Source organism: Diabrotica undecimpunctata, chromosome 8 (genome assembly GCF_040954645.1).
Source record: "Diabrotica undecimpunctata isolate CICGRU chromosome 8, icDiaUnde3, whole genome shotgun sequence".
Lineage (NCBI taxonomy): Eukaryota > Metazoa > Arthropoda > Insecta > Coleoptera > Chrysomelidae > Diabrotica > Diabrotica undecimpunctata.
In genome coordinates, this window is record NC_092810.1 from 101,791,783 (window position 1) to 101,808,870 (window position 17,088).

Sequence of the window (17,088 nt, forward strand, 5' to 3'; positions counted from 1 at the left end):
CGAAAACCATGGATCTGAGATAATCGCAGTTTAAGTTTTTACGAAATCTTTTTAATTTTTTAACGGCTTTACGGTTCAAAATATATTACTGATTTCTGGTTTATGTAAGAATTAAATTATATTTACGGTACAACGTTATAATTTTATTGTTCAAATAAACAAAATTAACGATTTTAAATTTTAGTTTCGGTTGACAATATGTCATTCGAACGAGTACATACCGCTCTGTGAATCAGTGTTAAAATTGGCCGTTTATCGCAGTAAATACCAGTTTTTATAGTTATTTAACCAACAAGTTTATTAATAAAGGCGATTAAAAATTGAGATATTTTAACGCGTTGTAACAAAATACTGGGGTGTGTTGGAGGAGAGAGGTATAAGAAGAGTGGTCTATATATATGAGATAAAATAGATAACAATTAAGTAAAGAAGTGTGAAAAAAAATATTGAACGGAATGTGGCTAGGCTAGCAATGTAGGCAAGAGAATGACCACTAGAAACTCAAGGATGGATACGGCCGATTTGCATGCCTTTTAAAGACAGTAAATCAGGAAAATATGTATGATGGATAGAAAAGAAGATAAGAAAAATGAATAGATATAATGAAAATTAACAAAGAAAACAAATTGAGGGCGCCAGAAGAGGGATACTACTCTAAAAAGAGTAACGGTCACTCTTCCAGGTATCGTATACTGCTAAAATTAATTAAAGTTGATCTAATAAACAAAAATGCTGTAAATGTAAAAAGGTAAGGAAATATTAATAAAAAAATTATATGCAAAACAAATTCAAGTTTATTAAATATAACTTCTTAGATTTTGACAATCTCTAAGTTACCAAAAAGTATATGAAAATTTCACAATATAATATTTAAAAAAATGTTGAAAACAACTATAATAAAAAGTTGAAAACTAGACAGAATAACTCTGATATAGAGTGTACAACCTACATCTAGGTTAAAAAACAACCTTAAACAAAAAATAATGCTAACGTTGGAAGAGCGTATAGCCAAGTAAATATATCATACTAACCTACAATATGACCAACAATATTGTAAAACACCTCTAAATTCAAATATAATAAATAAGTAATATATAAATGGGAACAAGCCAAGTTAAACAATTGAAACGGTATATTATCCTGAAGGGATAATAACCGGAGTTAATAACGCAAGATGAAATATAAAAAATTAGTTAAATAAACAAATAATAAAATAATTAAAGTTAATAGTGAAATAAATGGTTAATACAAAAAAACAATGGAAGATAATCTCTGGGTAGAATTTGAGCTCAAACTTACCGATACCTTACACCAAGGGGAGTTATATTAATTAATATATATATATATATATATATATGTTATAAAAAAACTATAACTAGTGAAACAAGATATATATATATAGTTCTGAATCAAAAACCAACTGTCCTCCTAGGTGAAACAGTTGTCTGGAAGGATACTCCCGAATGGCTTCGGTGTCCCAGCGAAGTCCTCCTTGAGGTCCGAAATTAGCACGGAGCTGGTGCTAATTGGCTTAGTTCGATGATGACTGTCCTGCCCTACCTCTAGGTGCAGGCTGGAGAAAAAATGAGGGTGGAGTAGACAATACTCCCTGTCTTGTCCCAAATGACCCTGATTCTAATAGAGTTGAAGTGGTACTCTCACTCGGATGTTCTGAGGGAAATTTATAATTTAATGGTAGGTGGCTGAAAACAATTCCCCGTTACTTCTAATCTCAATATTGTTAAAAAGAAATCAAAGAAGAAGTGAGGAAAGTTTCTTTCAGCATAAGAAACCGGAGCAAAAAGATAATTATGGTAGATAAAAAAACCATCCAATCGGATGTAGCGTGACCTTGCTTCACATAGAGTAAAAATATAATGGCCTTGGACAAAATACTATATTAAAATATGAAATAATGAATCTGAATAATAGGATATAGATAAAATACTCTAATGTTTAATAATATAAAAAATTATTATTTACCAGATAGCTACTTAATTCCGTGCTAGAAATCTCACTTCAACTTCCCGAGTTTGCGAAAACACCGTCAATTAAATTGATTACGGTTATACTTAGAATATTTAACTTCTTGAAGTGAAGGAAATTCTATGCATTAATTGGATTTTCTTTCGCTAACTGCCACTTGTACCACTTCAAACTATAGATCAAAAGTGATTTTTAATTCACAGTTAATTAACCAAGAAGAGCCATTTTTCCACTTCCCCTCATCTCCTGTCATCTCTCTTGTCAGCAATGGTACCAAATTAGAACAGAGTGACAACTTAAATTATTAACAATACACACTTAATGGGCAAATGGACACTTAAAGTTAGGCAACCCATACTACATCTCTGAAATTATTTTCATATAAATTGTTTATTATTTAAATACAAATTGTAATAAAAGTAACGACTGTTACATTCCCCTACTAGTCGGGAAAAAAAAATTTTAATCAAAAAATTTTTTTTCCTAAAATTAAAGTATCAATAACTAAGTGTACTGGCCTAACATTCCACGTTGATCCGTAAGTTTACACAAAAAAAATAACCACAAACTAAAGATCACGTGAAAAAAAAAAAAAAAAGAATGGTCATGGCGCCAAACACCACAAACTCAGATGACTCAAAGTAAAAATCCAAGTCTCAATCGACAATATGCTTAAAAGCCAAATATTAACTAAATATACCAACTAAATTCTTGCTGACAAATAAATGTCGAATTGGGCACTAAATCCAAAATTGAACTATCCATGGACATCAGATCTATAAGACTAAGTATATCCAAGGACGAACAACCAGGCAAATGTATGAGCCAATTCAACCAATATCTCACCCGGAGATATACTAAACTAAGATCAAAGAAATCATAAACTAAATAGGTTAAGAACTGAACACTTAATCCAAAATTGAACTAACAATGGACACCAGATTCATAGTAATATATCCAGAGAAGAACAATCAGGAAGATTTATGGAGCAATTCTCACCAAACCAAATAACACAAATAGTAATCTAAATCGTAAACATACCAAAGTATATCAAAGACGTAATAACGAAAATAAATGTGAAATAGGACGCTTAATCCAAAGTCAGACTATCAATGGACACCAGATTCATAAAAGCATATCCAAAGAAGAACGACCAGGAAGATTTATGGACCTATTCACACCAATACTAAATCTCAAAACTAAATGAGGTCTACGTACACCCACATCTGGTGATACGAACCTACATAACCAAATAAACCAAATAAGTGAGGAATCAGACACTGAATCCAAAATCGGACTATCGATGGACACCAGATTTATAAATAGAGCATATCCAAAGAAGAACGATCAGGAAAGGACCAATTCTCACTAATGCTAATAACTAAATTAGCTCTTACCCTCATCCGGTAATATGAGCCAATGCCAACTAAGTAATTACAATAAAGCAAAATTTCCTAAAGTGTGAAGCAGCATTGTCACACTTATTCAGACTAAGTAATGTAATATGTAACTGAACTAAACCAAAGATAAAGATAAATACCTAAAGTCTAAAGTCTAAAATGGACTAAAGGAATTCAGAGGCTAAATAAATTTTGAGTGTGCTGGTATTCGCTAACTATAGCATATGGCTACAACAGATGTATGAGAATAACCAGACACCGATAAAATTCCAATAGAAATCATAAGAAAATATAAGTGGTGGACTTTTCCTATAATACCATTACTAACGATAGAAAAAAAATATGTCGAGAACAAGCAACCAATTTTGAACAAAACTGTAGATTTATAACAAGTTCTCGCAGCATGGAATTATCCGGGAATAGTCCTAAATCTAAACAGCAATTTATGCCTAAGGAAAGAAGTGGGATTACACTAAGAGGACAACTCATTTGTCTAAACTCTTAAATAATGAAAATGACTAACTTGAAATGTGTAGGGATAGTTAAAGAAAAAAAACATAACCTGAAGTAAGATAACTAATATGAACTAATTAAACTTCCCTATCAAGTTGTGAAAAGGTAACTGGAATATTTGGACAATCACACAAGAATGGTTAGGACATGTCGCGAGCATTTCCTGACCAGAAATATTATGAGGCATAAACATCTGCATACTCTGCAATAAACACATATAGTACGAACCTAATTGAGCAGCAGTGATCAGTTGCTGAGCAACAATCTCGAACCCACGTATTCACTAAAGCTGAGTATTGACAGATTCATTGACAGAAAATTCAGAAGAATAAATAAGAAGAAATAAGAAGGACGCCGGCCATCCTTACCTACTTCAAAATTCCAAACTAATTCCAGAACCATCCTGTATATGGAATCAGGACATAAATTATTGTAGAGTATTTAAGATTTTCGTGACAAGTGAGAATAAAGCAGACCAAAGATAAAAAAAAAATCACAACATCTTTCCAAATTGGCAAATATTGAACAAATATATCAAAACAAATACTAAGGAATCAAATATCAAAGATATAACACACAATATATGATCCAGTAGTGTAACAACATAGTTCCATAGTTCCTTATCTGTAATAGGATTAACTATAAGTATAAATCTAAATATGTAAATATATACTAAACAACCCTCGTATCATATGAGGTTAAAAGGAGTAATTCTCCTGGGAAGATTAGTACTTAAGAATATTAATTCATTATGAAGTGCATCATTTATAATACAAAAAAATGGATAAGTCATACATACTAATTATCTAATAAGTTATAGAAGTCATTAACCAATGCCAAAAGATACAAAAAATAGCGGTGTACCTACGTTATCTGGTGATTAAGAAAATCTTAAACTAAAATGCAAAATATAATCACAATAAGCTAAAGACAAACAGAGAAAGAGATTAGCTTAAACGAAAGTGTTAAGTTAGTCTTCTTCTGAGGATGAAGAACTAACCTCGTCGATGGTGTTATCAGGCAGTAAATCCTTTACATGAAATTGACCAATTCGTTTGTTGGACGAATTGTCCCTTAATTCATATACCAAAGGAGATATTACCCTTACAACCGTACACGGAATGTATTTCTGGCAAAATTTTGCCGAAATAGCATCACCTTTACTTGATTTTACAAAGTTTCTCTTTAAAACTATATCGCCAACAAAGAATCGCAAATCTCTCTTCCTCAAATTGTATTGACTTTTGTTCCGGAGATAAGAAGTTTTTAACTTCTTCCTGATATCAGCAAAAATTGGAGGTAGAGTCTGAAGGTCATCTAGACGATGAAGTCTCTCGGATATTTGAGGGAGATTTGCGGAATTTTCAGAAATTAACCCAAAATAGTCACCAGATAAAGCAATGTTTCTGCCAAAATTCAAGTATGATGGGGAGCACTGGGTCACTTCATGGACAGAAGTCCTTATGGCTTGAGCTATGGAGTGAATATATTGATCCCTAGCTCTGTGATCTGGGAAAGTGTATGATCTCAAGGCTGTGACAATACTTCGATTCACTCTCTCAGTATGGTTTGCTTGCGGATGGTACTCAGCATTATAAAAGATCTTCTGAACCTTGTATTTGGTTAGAAGGTCTTTAAAAGCCTTAGACACGAACTGTGGACCATTGTCACAGGAAACAATTTGGGGAACACCAAACAACAAAAAGACTTGTTCCTCCAAATATTTCACGATTGCTGGAGTTGTGGCCTGACGAAGGGGAAAAACTAAAGGAAATTTAGTGAAATAATCCACAACTACTAAACAATAGGTATTTCCTTTGTAGCTACGAGGATATGGTCCAATGAGATCTAACGAGATCATTTGCCAAGGAAAATCAATGTTCCTGAAGGAACCCATGAGTCCAGCTTGTGGTAAATTACTTGGTTTACAAGTAGCACAAACCAGGCACTTAGCAATATGTCTTTTTACAGATTTGCGCAAGCCTGGCCAATAATATAACTCTGCAATACGGTGATACGTTTTATAAAAGCCAAAATGACCAGCAGTAACCTCATCGTGAAACATATGCAAAATGTTTTCCCGATTTGGCGTAGGTACGACTATTTTCCAGTCGGACATATTAGATAATGTCTCTACCGGACCTAAAATGTGTTTGTACAGCACATTGTTCTCTACCTTAAAATCAGGATACTTTTGTGGGTCTTGAGTAACCCTATCAATCATATTCTGATACCACGCGTCAGGAGTTAAAGAGGACAGATCTAAGACGTTAATGTCATGGACACGGGAAAGAGCATCTGCAACTACTACCCCTTTTGCCTTTCTATGGATAATCTTATAGGAATAGGCAGCCAGTTTACAGATCCATCGGGAAAGTCTCTGTGAAGGGTTTTTCATGCTATGAAGCCATACTAAAGAACTGTGGTCTGTAATGATAGTGAAATTACGACCTTCCAAATAATAACGAAATGCTTCTAACCCATGGATAATAGCTAAGAGTTCTTTCTCCGTAGTGGAATAGTTCTTCTGTGCCTTATTCAACTTCTTGCTCGTATAAGCGATGGGGTGTTCAGAGCCATCTTTCAACTGAAATAACACGCCACCAGAAGCAGTATTAGAGCAATCAGTCATTAAATAAAAATGCTCATTAAAATTAGGTGACATCATGACTGGAGCGCTCGTTAAAGCATCTTTAACGCGCCTAAAAGCTTCATCTGCCTCAGGAGTCCAAGTAATAGTTTGTCCCTTTTTCCTGTTCTTCAGAAGATCAGTAAGAGGTGACAACAAGGTAGAGTAAGATGGTACAAACCGACGATAATAACCACACATTCCCAATATCCTACGGACTTGGGTTGTGGTCTTAGGTATAGGAAAATTCTTAATGGCAACAATTTTATCAGGATCAGTCCTTAGACCCTGATTATCAACAACATAACCCAAAAACTTAAGACTAGGACGGCAAAACTGACACTTATCTAAATTAATCGTTAGATTAGCTTCCTTAAGGCGTAAAAACAACTTATCTAAAATTTCCATATGAAGGGAAAAATCAGGAGTAACAATTAAAATATCATCCAGATAATAGAAAACATAGGGCTCTAACTGAGGACCAATGACTAAATCCATCAGACGACACATTGTCTGGGGAGCAGAAACAAGACCAAAAGGCATAGTGACAAATTGAAATAGTCCTTTGCCACTGACGGCAAAAGCAGTATACTTCTTGCTCTCTTCACTCAATGGGATCTGTAAGAAGGCCTTAGACAAATCAATAGAAGAGATGTATTTGGCATTCTGAAGTTTGCTCAAAATCACATCTATTCTGGGGATAGGATAAGCATCCCGGTTAGTGGTAATACTGTTCAATTTCCGACCATCAAAGCAGATCCTAAAGGATCCATCCTTCTTTTTCGTTAACCATAAAGGGCTACAGTAAGACGAGGTAGAAGGTTCTATGATGTTTAACGAGAGCATCGAATCGACTTCTGTTTCTAAATCAGCCTGCCATGCTTGAGGTATGGGATACTGATAAAGTCTAAAAGGAGTGGGATTTCCCACCTCAATAGTGTGAGATATTAAAGACGTACGACCTAGTTTGTCTTTGGAAGAAAGAGTAGTAAATTTAGAGATCATGTTCTCTAATTGCCTTTGTTCAGAACTAGATAGACTAGAAAAATCATGAATAGCACTCAGAGTAGCTAAATTAAATTCAGAAATTGAAAACGAAAAATCAGAACAACTTAACGTGCTATTGAAAGCATTTAAAAAGTCCATGCCTAAAATTATAGAATTCTGTACAGAAGGAATAACATAAAATGTGATTTCTCTACATATATTTGCAACAGTGATTTCAGTTTGAAGTTTGCCTGTAATAGACTGAACTGTACCATCTGCAGTAGATACCTGCAAAGATGAAATGGGCATAACGGAAGAAGTTGCATTTTTCAATAGATGTAACGAATGTGCACCTATCAATGAAATATTAGAGCCACTATCTAACAACGCTAAGCATGCTTGTCCTAAAATCTTAATGGGTAAATAAGGCCTATTATCATTAACCTTCCTAACTAGTAAAGAATTTAAATCTAAATCTAAAGTATTTGATTGGGTATAAATATTATATGGTACAACCATAGACATATCATCATCATCAACAAACCTAGAAGTTGATACTGATAATGGAACTATTTCACTACTGTAATCATTAGAATTGTGTTTAACGCTACTGGATAAAGAAGAATTGGTAGTTGACCATCTGTGATCACTTAAAACAGGCGAAATCAACGTTTCATGATTAGTAGTTAATTTCGGGACTGATTTTGTCTTGTGGTGTGCTTTGCTTTTTTGAAAGTTACCCCTTTCCCTTTCCGACTCGGAGATGGGTTTGGGTTGCTGGATGTGCTTGGACCAGCGGTCTCGTTTGAAGTTTGGGTTTGATTCCCTGATTGGATGGTGGACGGAGAAACGCTCAGGGGACGGACCTCCGACAATTCGTTTCCCGAACACTTAAAACAATTTCTCTTTAGAGTGTTTTCCCTACCACAACCATGGCAGAAAATACGAGTGCGAGGGATCGAACATTCAACAAACGAATGACCAGACTGACGACAATTCCAGCAGACGATAGAACTTACAACTGACACATTACGTTCAGGGCCCTTATTGTGCCAAGAACGATGACTAAAAGAGTTTGGCTGAGAAGAAAAATTAGAAGAAGGTCGAGATGTGGATGAAGACTGAGAGGACCAGGATAACGTTTCCTCTAAACGTTTACACTTTACAGTAAGGTCATCAATAGTTTGGATGTCCATAAGAGCTAGCTGTTGATGATAAAAAGGTAACAGACATTTAAGAATAATTTTTATCTTAGCAGAATCTGATAAAGAAGTCTCCAAACGGCTACACATGCCCAAAACAGTGTTAATGAACATGGTGACAGATTCTCCAGGTTTCTGCTTATGGTTTTTGATTTGGTCCAATAGATCATCCTGGAATGAGTAAGGAAGAAAATCTGACTTCAACTTGTGTACCAGATCAGACCAACAAGAAAAATTACCTCTATTATTCATGAACCATGTAAAAGCTGTACCGGTGAACAGTTCAGCAGAAGCAGCAAACAAATCCTCTTCAGAGACACCTCTAGAAACACGAAGACATTCAACCCTTTCTATAAATGACATCACATCAGTGTGCTGTTTTTCACCAGAAAATGAAACACCCCATTTGTGTACTTGCACAGGTTTGGAGTACGAAAAGCTAGGAACTACATTGACTGGAGCATTAGGAGTAGATGTAACAATATAATTAACTCTAGAATCAAGTTCACCCTCCAATGTAAGTATTCTCAGAGAAACAGTCCTTTTAAAAGATTCCTGCTCTTCAGTAGTGCAATGTAACAAATGTACGCGGCCAGAAATATGAGCTAAACGAGAAGTTAATCGCGCATACAAGTTATCTTGTACAGTTCCCCTGAAATCTCCTATTCTCGTCGACAAATCATCTAAGGTTTCGGATATTCCTTTCTGTTGGTCATCGAAAGGGATGTGTGTAGCAGAAATCTGAGTAAAACTCCTATTTTCCTGTTTCTGCTTTAAATCTCCACGCAAAAGCTTGCGTTTGTCTTCAACCTTTGCCGACTCTGCAGGCGTTATACCCCTAACATTCAATTCGTAATCCAATTCGTTTACCAAAAGATGCTCAACTTTGAAAGCACACATGATGAGAGGAAAAATATGGACAAAGTGATACCAAGATCAGAAATATGAAATACTAATTATTAATTATACCTAAGTTGTAAAAAAAATGTGGACAAATTATTAGCAACACACCACCAAGATCAAAATAGCCAGCAAAAATAATATATATATATATATAATCAAATAAATACCTTAGTTATCTTACTAAAATACTCAAAATAATTTTTAGTTATATGTAAATTATAACTATTCTAAACCAAATATTAATATATATGCAACAATTAATAGTACCTATAAGTATAATACTGTTGGCTGTAGGAATAAAAGTTTATATAATATACGATATAAGTATGTGTAGGTAAGTAAGTAAATATAAGTTCTCAATAAAAATACAAAATTCAACCTAGAATGTAAGTTGTACTACTATAACCTATCACTGAGGTCTCAAAATATTAATAACTAATAAATCTAATAAATAAACTAATAAATCAATACAGCAGTATAAGTATACCTGTTTAGTATTAATAAAAATTTAAAGATAGAATAAATCAGCAATAATATGAGTAAAAAAAGAAAAAGCAAAAATACAAAAACTCAAGTAAGAAAAAAAAGAAATCAGCTAAAAGCTACTGTCTTAAAACCAAAAACTTGGAAAAGGCCCCACGTTGGGCGCCAATGTAACAAAATACTGGGGTGTGTTGGAGGAGAGAGGTATAAGAAGAGTGGTCTATATATATGAGATAAAATAGATAACAATTAAGTAAAGAAGTGTGAAAAAAAATATTGAACGGAATGTGGCTAGGCTAGCAATGTAGGCAAGAGAATGACCACTAGAAACTCAAGGATGGATACGGCCGATTTGCATGCCTTTTAAAGACAGTAAATCAGGAAAATATGTATGATGGATAGAAAAGAAGATAAGAAAAATGAATAGATATAATGAAAATTAACAAAGAAAACAAATTGAGGGCGCCAGAAGAGAGATACTACTCTAAAAAGAGTAACGGTCACTCTTCCAGGTATCGTATACTGCTAAAATTAATTAAAGTTGATCTAATAAACAAAAATGCTGTAAATGTAAAAAGGTAAGGAAATATTAATAAAAAAATTATATGCAAAACAAATTCAAGTTTATTAAATATAACTTCTTAGATTTTGACAATCTCTAAGTTACCAAAAAGTATATGAAAATTTCACAATATAATATTTAAAAAAATGTTGAAAACAACTATAATAAAAAGTTGAAAACTAGACAGAATAACTCTGATATAGAGTGTACAACCTACATCTAGGTTAAAAAACAACCTTAAACAAAAAATAATGCTAACGTTGGAAGAGCGTATAGCCAAGTAAATATATCATACTAACCTACAATATGACCAACAATATTGTAAAACACCTCTAAATTCAAATATAATAAATAAGTAATATATAAATGGGAACAAGCCAAGTTAAACAATTGAAACGGTATATTATCCTGAAGGGATAATAACCGGAGTTAATAACGCAAGATGAAATATAAAAAATTAGTTAAATAAACAAATAATAAAATAATTAAAGTTAATAGTGAAATAAATGGTTAATACAAAAAAACAATGGAAGATAATCTCTGGGTAGAATTTGAGCTCAAACTTACCGATACCTTACACCAAGGGGAGTTATATTAATTAATATATATATATATATATGTTATAAAAAAACTATAACTAGTGAAACAAGATATATATATAGTTCTGAATCAAAAACCAACTGTCCTCCTAGGTGAAACAGTTGTCTGGAAGGATACTCCCGAATGGCTTCGGTGTCCCAGCGAAGTCCTCCTTGAGGTCCGAAATTAGCACGGAGCTGGTGCTAATTGGCTTAGTTCGATGATGACTGTCCTGCCCTACCTCTAGGTGCAGGCTGGAGAAAAAATGAGGGTGGAGTAGACAATACTCCCTGTCTTGTCCCAAATGACCCTGATTCTAATAGAGTTGAAGTGGTACTCTTACTCGGATGTTCTGAGGGAAATTTATAATTTAATGGTAGGTGGCTGAAAACAATTCCCCGTTACTTCTAATCTCAATATTGTTAAAAAGAAATCAAAGAAGAAGTGAGGAAAGTTTCTTTCAGCATAAGAAACCGGAGCAAAAAGATAATTATGGTAGATAAAAAAACCATCCAATCGGATGTAGCGTGACCTTGCTTCACATAGAGTAAAAATATAATGGCCTTGGACAAAATACTATATTAAAATATGAAATAATGAATCTGAATAATAGGATATAGATAAAATACTCTAATGTTTAATAATATAAAAAATTATTATTTACCAGATAGCTACTTAATTCCGTGCTAGAAATCTCACTTCAACTTCCCGAGTTTGCGAAAACACCGTCAATTAAATTGATTACGGTTATACTTAGAATATTTAACTTCTTGAAGTGAAGGAAATTCTATGCATTAATTGGATTTTCTTTCGCTAACTGCCACTTGTACCACTTCAAACTATAGATCAAAAGTGATTTTTAATTCACAGTTAATTAACCAAGAAGAGCCATTTTTCCACTTCCCCTCATCTCCTGTCATCTCTCTTGTCAGCAATGGTACCAAATTAGAACAGAGTGACAACTTAAATTATTAACAATACACACTTAATGGGCAAATGGACACTTAAAGTTAGGCAACCCATACTACATCTCTGAAATTATTTTCATATAAATTGTTTATTATTTAAATACAAATTGTAATAAAAGTAACGACTGTTACAGCGTGAGCGAAGCGAGCGCGTTAATGTTCGAGATTGTTAATCGCCATTTTAATTCACGAGTTCGTTACAAAACTTTTCCGCCGACCTTACTTTTCAGAAATAAAGATATCTTAGTTTAAATATTTATTTACTTAACGATAAACAACAATTTTTTCAGTTTTCATTGACTTTATTCAAAGTTTCCTTAGTGGTAGCTTTATTATAGTCAACATTAATATTCGAAATGATGCAATTACTGAAATTAAAGGAAGATATTGATAAATGATTATCTGCTGTATAGCATTTTGACAAATTTATATTTAAGTCTTATTGGAACTCTGTAAATTCTGTGATAGAAGAAGTTAAATTCTGGTAGAGTTAAATTAAACTTATCGTCAATATCCTTCCTTTGATTTTTCAAGTACACAGAATTTTAAACAATAAAGTAAATAATGACATACAATGACAGATAGCACTAACAGCGGCTACTTCATTTTAAATTAATTTTTTAGTGGTAATATAAATAGGTATATGTTTAGTTGCCTACACCACAGGTCACTGCCAATCACAGAGCGTTTAATTAATTTATGCAAGCAATGTATGTTGTGTTGCCTATAATAAAATCGTTCATTAATAGAAAATCATTCATTAATAGGGGTCATTAATCAATGATTTGAGGGTGTTAAAATTGATCATAAATGGACGGTCGACGGAAAAAAGTATTTAACCATCAAAAAGTGGTGTAAAGTTTTTAACATCAAGAGCTGTAATATTATTCGGTAAGAAATTGTTTATTAATACTTTTCTAACCAAAATATTCAACTGTGTTGACATTTTTGGTCACAATTAACATAAGCCAGTCCTATCAAGGACTGGTTCGGCGAAGTATTAGTCAGGCAACCAGTAATACAGATATGCTCTACAATTGCTGCCTATCAGTCGAAACTTTATTACAAGAAAACCAAAAATAGTTACTTTTGACTACATGGGTAACAACTTAAATCAATGTTCTCCTACTTAGCAATACCATTTCTGGAAACAACATCGTCAGTAATAATCCAAATACATATGCAACTGCTACTATGTCCAAACTCAAACCGAAATATCCCAAAAAAGATCAAGCCATATTAATACATGCTAAACCAAAGTTATTACTACTCGACTACGTCTAAGCCATAGGTAACATTGTTAGCCCTAAAAACATATGCATTGCCTCAAGAATTTCCAATAATTGGATATGCATCTATCTAACAAATCCTGAACTTGTCGAACATATTTTAACAAAATACCCTACGATTACAATCAACTCAGCTCTTACTGTAGAACTACCAGTAAGAAGACTGGTAACCCCAGCCAAAAGACTAATAATCTCTAACGTTTGTCCGTCAATACCTCATAAAATTATAGAAAAATTCCTTCAAGATCTAAGTCTTCAACTTGCTTCACCAGTGTCATATATTAAAGCTGGAATCCCCGGTGATGAAATTACGCATATTATGAGCTTCAGAAGACAGGTTTCTATCCAGTTGAAGAATTTGGTAGTGCATTTAAGTATAAATGGATTTTTTAAACGCGCATTTGCCATTATACGCACCAAATCCATAGGTACTTTTGGCTTAAGACCTTTTTTGGCTTTTTCAATGCAGCCAAAGTCCCGATCACATGATAGGAATGTATGGCCACTTTGTGGAAATTTATACACTATCTCGTCGAAATACCCTTTGGCTAACAGGGTAATATAAACAGCCAAAACACACTGGTTTTTATTCTGCCCTCAGCAGTTATCGGACTATAGAAAACCAATTTTCGCTATGTAGTATTAAGCTGAGTTGTAACGAGATCATATAAACAACTACCGATTTCTTTTAACCTCGTTTTACAGCTGTGTCATCCCATAGGTACATAAAACTTTTCCCTTTACCTTTAAAATGTATTTCCAGATTAATACACGTAAACTGCCGACTATAGTACATCTGCGTATGAGTCAATGCTATGAATATATAGCTGCAAAATTGTAAATCTTAAGACAGCACACATACATCAGACTGAGAACTTTTGCAATATGCTATGTTTTGGGACATCATTTTTTGAGCGCTCTCTGCTTTACGTTGATGTAAGTCTTTAGTTCGAATTCATTTTTTTCCACAGGAGTCTTTCTAGTAGCTATAGAAATTTTGTACTGGTCGCAAGTAGGACAGGTGTCCACTCTTGGGGCTCCGAAAACTAAACTGAATTCTTTATTGAAAATTTCATTAAATCATTGTCGGGAGACTGAGGGCTTTGTTCTATCAAGCCAATGTTTTTCAAGAAAGGCATTATATAGCTTACGAACATTCAAATCTTCAGACAGGTATCTTCAGTTTGTAACCTTTTCTCGACTGTAATGGCTTTCTCTGCTAGGAATTGACGAAATAAAATCAATAATTTTTTGTTTCCATAAGGTTTTGTTTCTGGCAGGACGTTTACCACCTCGTCTGTCTTGGACAAATATGCCGAAGGAGAATAATCGCTGACTAAGTATCTGCAATCTTCTTTGTGTAATAGCCAAAGTTAAACACAAAGTACTTTTACATATCTGAACTTCAGAATTTCCTGTAAGTGGTAGAAAATATTTAAATAAGTGTTGTCGTCTGCTCTGGTTGGGATTATCGTAATTTCCATGTCTTCTACTTTTGATTAAAGTAGGTCGAATAAGGGAACGTAAAAAGTTCTGCTGCTCATTATAATCTGCCAGTTTCCAAAACTGCTTAAACACTATTTTTCTTGCAACAACAGTAATTAGCTTACAAGTGTACTGACAGCTGCACTTTACCTCAAAGAATATTTTAATAAAATATATTAATTCCCTTCAGGCAACTGAGCTCTATACGCTCTCAAAAAAAATTAAAACTTTTTACTTTATTTCTTCGCAAAAAAGTTTGCCAGGTATTGCTCGCTTTTGCTTTAAAGTTAGGTATGGACTTCCAGACGTTTTGATATATAATTCCTTATATCGCCGCTGAGCAACGCGCCATCGATATAAATTTTATTGTGCAAGTAAAGCATGGCACATACTACCTATTTAGCTTATAATCCGCATTTGTGAAAAAGTGGCACTTACGTTTTGCATATAGCACGCTTCATATACAGGGTGAGTCATGAGGAACTTTACATACTTCTACCATATGTAGAGTCCCTCAGGGAGCATATCATGTGGCCACTAAAAAATGTCAACTCCTCTTCCTTATTAATTAACAGGGTGATTTGTGTAATTGACCATTTATTTCATTTTACTGTAGTGTTTATACGGCTCATTTGATTTTTTAAATTTTTGCATGATACAGTACACTACTCTCAAGCATTCGACTGGTATTAGCTAAACTAAAAAATTCCAGGACTGGCTTTAGAAAAATTAATTTAGGGATTCGTATTAAATATTACACCCTGTATAATTTTTTTTTAAAATGCAATAAGTGATTTTTAAACTACATAAATAGTCAATGAAAACGACATATGCGACAATGTTGTCGCACTTTTATTAAATTTTTAGTGAACGATCAAATCTTACCAAAAATAGAACAACCATAATGAAGTATCAAATTCTTCTTCTTCTTCTTCTTCTAATGGCGCTACAACCCTTTGTGAGTCTTGGCCTGCTTAACAATGTTCTTCCATTCTGCCCTGTCGGATACTTTCCTTCGCCACTGCCTGATGTTCATGGTTTTAAGATCCCTCTCTACGTCGTCTATCCATCTTTTACGGGACCTTCCTCTTGTTCTGTTTCCTTGGGGCTTCCATCTCTGGACTACTTTTACAGCTCGATTATCTGGCATTCTTTCTAGGTGACCAAGCCAGTTTAGTCTTTGTGACTTTACAAATCTGACAATATCTGCGCTCTGCATTAGTTCATCCAGCTCGTGATTCATTTTAATTCTCCACGAACCATCGCTGCATTGGGTTGGTCCAAATATCTTCCTTAGTATTTTGCGCTCAAATATTCTCAGTTGATTTTCATCAGTGGTTGAGAGGGTCCACGTTTTACATCCATATGTGACCACTGGTCTAATTACTGTTTTGTAGATTCTCAGCTTAGACTCACGATTCAGTAACTTACTTTTCATTAAGTCTTTGTATGCATAAAAGCACTTATTACCGCTAAGAATCCGTGCTTGTATTTCTTGACTGATGTTGTTGTTGTCATTTATTATTGAGCCTAGGTAGGGAAAAGTGGAGGCATATTTGTAGGTATGGTTGTCTACCTTCAGATTCTCATGTTCATTCGATTTTGTGCACTCCATATATATATTTTTTTTTTTTTATTTAAACAAATATACCCGCATCAACCACTAAGGGTTATTAGCGGGGGGACATACACAAACAGTAAGATACATATTGTTACATAAAAAAAAATATTTTTTACAATCTGGTATATAGTTTAGTCATTTTAAGATAACTTAATAAAGACTGTAAATTTGACGTTAGTATACTTTTTAAATTATCACTAAGGGCACACGCGATTCTTTCGTTCTGGTACACTGGACACTCAACAATTATATGTTTCACTGACAACTGAGTGTTGCACTTGGTACACATCGGAGCAGCCTCCTGGTTGAAGATATGCTTGTGTGTAAGAAAAGTATGTCTTATTCGGAGTCGGTTGATGATGACTTGGTCTTTTCTATTATTTGGTAAGATGAGTTTGGTTCCTACTTGACTTAGACATTCTTTGAGTTTGTTAGCAGTGTGATCCCAAGTAGTTTGCCACGCTCTGTACACGTGGGCTTT